The sequence below is a fragment of the Macrobrachium nipponense genome, chromosome 17, assembly GCF_015104395.2.
Source record: "Macrobrachium nipponense isolate FS-2020 chromosome 17, ASM1510439v2, whole genome shotgun sequence".
NCBI lineage: Eukaryota > Metazoa > Arthropoda > Malacostraca > Decapoda > Palaemonidae > Macrobrachium > Macrobrachium nipponense.
The window spans coordinates 79,062,394-79,068,514 of NC_087210.1; the positions used below are offsets into that span (position 1 = coordinate 79,062,394).

Below are 6,121 nucleotides of genomic sequence, written 5' to 3' on the forward strand. Positions count from 1 at the left end.
AACTATGGATGAGTATTTTTTTTTTTTCTTTTACACAAACAACGTCTTCTCTTCCAGTTGTTGTTTCCCGTAGAGGAATGGTGCCTTCATTGCACCTCACGCGGTGCACTGTAGGCATTACTTAAAAAAGGTTCTTTGCAGCGGCCCTCCGGGCCCCTAGCTGTAACCCTTTTTCGTTCCTTTTACTGTACCTCCGTTCATATTCTCTTTTTCCCATCTTACTTTCCACCCTCTCATAACAATTGTTTCATGGTGCAACTGCTTTGAGGTTTTCCTCCTGTTACACCTTTCAAACCTCTTTTCTGTCGAGTTCTGTCCTAGCGTTGAAATGGCCTCCAATAGGCCCCAGCGCTTGGCCCTTGGACTAAATTTAATCTTCAGTTGTTTGTTGCTCAAGGTAGCCTAGGTTTTTTTTTTTTTTTTTTTTTTTTTTTTTTTTTTTTTTTTTTTTTTTTTTTTTTTTGAGCTTACTCTGGGAGTAAACCTACAAACTACATTGTTGTTTTTCTTGTTGGGAGTAGTAGGACAGGCCTGTGGAAGAGCCTAAAATGGTCTGAGAAGGGGGTTTCGCCTTGGGTTAAAGATACGGGAATTGTAGGATATTATATTTATGATTCATTTATTAGAATGAAAATGTAAAATAATTATTGATTTGCTTGTTAAATTGTACAGACATTTAACATGAACACCGTTTAAGAAGTGAGACCTACCATAACGTTGGTGTTTGGACAATGCCAGGGAAGAATATCTTGATTTCATGCATTGATGCAGCTACGTAATACGATTCAACTCCTTTTCTGAAATCGGTTTGTTCATATCGTCATTTTACCCTGCAAGGTTCTTCGCAGCGACCTTTCGGCCCCTGGCTGCAACCTCTTTGTAACTCTGCAGTGTTAGGGATGTGGCCCTGCGTTTTGTAACTTCTTATTCATCCATGCATCATATTCCTACGTTTTTCGCTTACTCGGGAGTAAGCCTACCAAGTACTTTGTTGTTGGTGGGGGAGGGGGGGGGTGGGGGTAGGGGCGGGGATGGTAGGCAAGTCTAAAAAGGTCTGAAAAAAGGTGTTTCGCTTTGCGTTAAAGATACATGAATTTTAGGATAGTATATTTATGATTTATTTATTAGAATGAAAATGTAAAAAAAAATAAATAGTATGCATGTTAAACAGTACAGAAAAATTATTGCTAATAAAATGTAGCGTATTTATTTTGATCTCCGTTGTTGAAACAACGCAAGATTTGACTTTAGATTTTAGCACGCTCCCCCGAGTAAGCTGGAGGTAGGATGGCGCCTTGTTTTATGTAATTGCAACTACATTCACCCACCCCTAGGATGACATTATCATCCCAAAGCTGTCCAGTAAAATGTCATAGGGTATCATTCAGCAATGCAAATTCTCGAAGCAGTAGATCTTGTGGACTATAATATTAAGTGATTTTCACCTAAGCAAAGTAGTTTCCCTTCAGGGAAAAATACCTTGGTAATCTAATTGTATTTTCTTGTGGTCTTTTAGAATAGAAATTGACACATTACTCGTATCTCGTTAGCTTGACTTTCGATTTTGTTAATTTTGTTGATAGGTTTGTACAGCTAGCGCCTCAGTGGCGTGATCGGTATGGTCTTGGCTTGCCCCCTCGGTGGCCGCGAGTTCGATTCTCGGGCATTCGACTGAGGAGTTAGAGAGTGTATTTCTGGTGATGGAAGTTCACTCTCGACGTGGTTCGGAAGTCACGTAAAGCCGTTGGTCCCGTTGCTGAATAACCACTGGTTCCATGCAACGTAAAAACAACATACAAACAAACAAACAAAAGGTTTGTACTGGATATAAAATCAGCCTTTAAGTTGAAGTATAAGCATACTAACCATTTATTTACTGCTCATAAATAGTGGGTCGTGCAGTAGTCCTAACCATTTGCCTTAGTGCTTGAGAAAAGAAGTATTTCTCAGCTCTTCCTTTGTCAGTTCGTGAGATTTTTCAGGTTAATAAAAAAATGATTCGCGTTAGGTTAATAAAATCGTCTTAAGATATGTTCATTATTTTTTTTATTATGTTTGAACAACTCAATATACATAATATTTCATTAAATAAATAGAATTGGAATCTTACAATAAATTATTATTATTTGATATATAATCGACTAGTGATGTAGTGACATTTACACTAGAAATAAAAAAAATGATTTGCCTCGCGGTACCTGTAAACATAGAAACCACAAGACGTACAGAGAGAGAGAGAGAGAGAGAGAGAGAGAGAGAGAGAGAGAGAGAGAGAGAGAGAGAGAGAGTTAAAGCAAAAACTCTTTTAAGAATTTTTTTTTTTACTTTTAGTTTTTGAGATTTGCATTATCATAAACAGACGCGAAAACTATTTTAAAGTAGGACGCAAAATTGCCCCTCAAGTCGGAAAATTTTTTTGAGAATCTATTTTAACTAAATCAAGATTTAGAGAAGAAATTTAAAGAAACATTAAAAAGACGTTCGGTTTAGGAAGGAATGAGCATTTTGACGTGATTTAATGAGTACGTTGGACTAAAAAAAAAAGTGGAGTCATAGTAGATCATAATTCAAGACCGAATTAGGATTGAAGTTCAGTGTATTTGTGAATAAACATTGAAACGTTGTGTGAAGAAGAATTTAATGAAAACCGAAAATCATATTAGGTAATAGTTCAAGAGTGAATCAGGGTTGAAACTGTGTATTTGTGAATCAAGATTGAGACGTAGTAGCGTGTGAAGAAGATGAAGAATTCAGTGAAAAACGAAAAGGGGACTCCATTTAAGGAGCAGTCGAGTCTGAGAAGCTGTTCGGGATTTCAACTCCATTCGAGAAAGTTCTAATTCGAGTGTAGAGCAAGATTAAGTCTCGATTTTAAGTATGAATCTGGATGAGTATATAGAAAGACTCGCGTATAGTTAAGTCGTAGCACCATTTATTAGTCATCTGATTAACCTGAGTGACAAACGGCAAGTGAATTGTCATCCTTCGGAATATGTCCTGTCGGGTATTTGATGGATAAGTGAAATTAGCTGCTCAGTCATTTAGTATATGATGAGGGGAAAAGGGTATTGACGATTGGTTATGAACAGTATTAGATCATGAACTATATCAAGTATCTCAAAGGTGAAGACAACTGAAATATACTTGTTGAAGTGAGTCTAATAATTTTTTACCTCATGTCACAAATGGGACCCAACTCCACTCATAGTGGTAAGTGAAATCATGAAATTAGTTCAGAATGGTGACAAAATTACAAGACACTAATTACACATCCAAGTCATGGATTACAGGAGATTCTTCATTTGGCATACTTCATGAATTTCATTTGCAATAAACTGCAACTGTTAAGAAAAAGCACAACTTGCACGCTTGAGATTTTCTTTACAGTACTTATAAAGTCCAGTTGAATAGTCTTCTGATATTTTTTTTCATTGATATATTCTATAGTTTACATATCTCAGGGTTTGGAAGATCTATGTTGAATAGTCTTCTTATTTTTTTCATTAGTATATTCTGTAATTTACATATCTCAGATTTTGGAAACTACGGTAACTTGAATATTCGGATTTGAAGTTCTTTATTTCATCAGCTGCACTTTGGGATCGTATTCAAGTTCGTATGGATAAAATTGCAGACGTCGTTAATATTTCAGTGACACCTTCACATAAACGGCTTTATCTACATTTATACACTTCACAACACTGAACACGAACACACGCCCACGAAGCCATGGCAATTAGTTCGATGACTTAACAGAGTTTGTGGGCTAACGGGGTACACATGTATTTATTTTGTTATTTATTTTTTTATTTATTTTTGGGAGTTAACCCTTCTTTCGTGTCCAACAATGCATGTGGTGACCATTTCGATCCGTGAAGGAATAAAAGGCCAGATACATTCCACAGCGACAAAACGTCAAATCTCCATCGTATCTCTCACAAATGTAGTTCAGTGACGTTGCATTAATGAAGGCTCAATTCACACTAACCCACTATTCAGTTAATGCCAGCATTATGGTTAGAGGCTGAGACATCACAGTGCCTCATAAAAGTCCTGTCATCACAGACACATTCGGTCATGTACGTCAGAACACTTTCTCCACAGTTTGAGTAAGCACCAAGATGCACGCACACTGTACGTACACGAATCGTTGCAAAATGTCATTTCTGGTCGTTGTCTTCAATCAATCTTTTTCACAGAGATAACAATTCATCCCTGATCGCCATTTCCTGCTGATAGCGATCGTTGGACAGCTGCGCCAATGTGCAGAGTCAATGGGCCAAGTTTGTGGGACAGCCTCTCAGAGGATGTCTGGTAATTGAAACTTCACAAAGTTTGAAAAGCGAAGATGCAATGCATTGCTAACCTAACGATATTCGCCTTGCATTTGAATGCATTTTTGTGTATTAATGTATTTTGCTTTTTTCTTACTTCTCCTATTTCTTCCTAATGAACGCCATATTATTTTGAAGCTTGAATTTCAAGTCAGTGGCCCCTTTTGAGGGGACTTTTCCATATGAATTTGGGTTCATCTTGATAATAATAATAATAATAATAATAATAATAATAATAATAATAATAATAATAATAATAATAATAATAATAATAATAATAGATACCCTAATCCAGACTGTAAGGATTGCATCTGGGGACATCAGGATGGAGTTTGGAATATAAAAATGCGCCTTAGTCAACATACAAAAAGGCAAAGTAACGAGAACTGAAGGGATAAAGCTACCAGATGGGAGCAACATCAAACACATAGATAAGACAGGATACAAATACCTGGGAATAATGGAAGGAGGGGATATAAAACACCAAGAGATGAAGGACACGATCAGGAAAGAATATATGCAGAGACTCAAGGCGATACTCAAGTCAAAACGCAACGCCGGAAATATGGTAAAAGCCATAAACACATGGGCAGTGCCAGTAATCAGATACAGCGCAGGAATAGTCGAATGGACGAAGGCAGAACTTCGCAGCATAGATCAGAAAACCAGGAAACATATGACAATACACAAAGCACTACACCCAAGAGCAAATACGGACAGACTATACATAACACGAAAGGAAGGAGGGAGAGGACTACTAAGTATAGAGGACTGCGTCAACATCGAGAACAGAGCACTGGGGCAATATCTGAAAACCAGTGAAGACGAGTGGCTAAAGAGTGCATGGGAAGAAGGACTAATAAAAGTAGACGAAGACCCAGAAATATACAGACAGGAGAATGACAAACAGAACAGAGGATTAGCACAACAAACCAATGCACGGACAATACATGAGACAGACTAAAGAACTAGCCAGTGATGACACATGGCAATGGCTACAGAGGGGAGAGCTCAAGAAGGAAACTGAAGGAATGATAACAGCGGCACAAGATCAGGCCCTAAGAACCAGATATGTTCAAAGAACGATAGACGGAAATAACATCTCTCCCATATGTAGGAAGTGCAATACAAAAAATGAAACCGTAAACCACATAGCAAGCGAATGCCCGGCACTTGCACAGAACCAGTACAAAAAGAGGCATGATTCAGTGGCAAAAGCCCTCCACTGGAGCCTATGCAAGAAACATCAGCTACCTTGCAGTAATAAGTGGTACGAGCACCAACCTGAGGGAGTGATAGAAAAAGATCAGACAAAGATCCTCTGGGACTATGGTATCAGAACAGATAGGGTGATACGTGCAAATAGACCAGACGTGACGTTGATTGACAAAATCAAGAAAAAAGTATCACTCATTGATGTCGCAATACCATGAGACACCAGAGTTGAAGAGAAAGAGAGGGAAAAAATGGATAAGTATCAAGATCTGAAAATAGAAATAAGAAGGATATGGGATATGCCAGTGGAAATTGTACCCATAATCATAGGAACATTAGGCACGATCCCAAGATCCCTGAAAAGGAATCTAAAAAACTAGAGGCTGAAGTAGCTCCAGGACTCATGCAGAAGAGTGTGATCCTAGAAACGGCGCACATAGTAAGAAAAGTGATGGACTCCTAAGGAGGCAGGATGCAACCCGGGACCCCATACTATAAATACCACCCAGTCGAATTGGAGGACTGTGATAGAGCAAAAAAAAAAAAAAAAAAAAAAAAAAAAAAAAAAAAAA

The 6,121-nt window shown here is 37.9% G+C and overlaps 1 pseudogene; it reads right to left on the reverse strand.

Annotated features, from left to right (window-relative positions):
- Positions 1 to 2,029: 2,029 nt before the first annotated feature.
- The window catches only part of LOC135196355 (uncharacterized), an 18,540-nt pseudogene continuing 14,448 nt past the window's right edge, over positions 2,030 to 6,121 (reverse strand).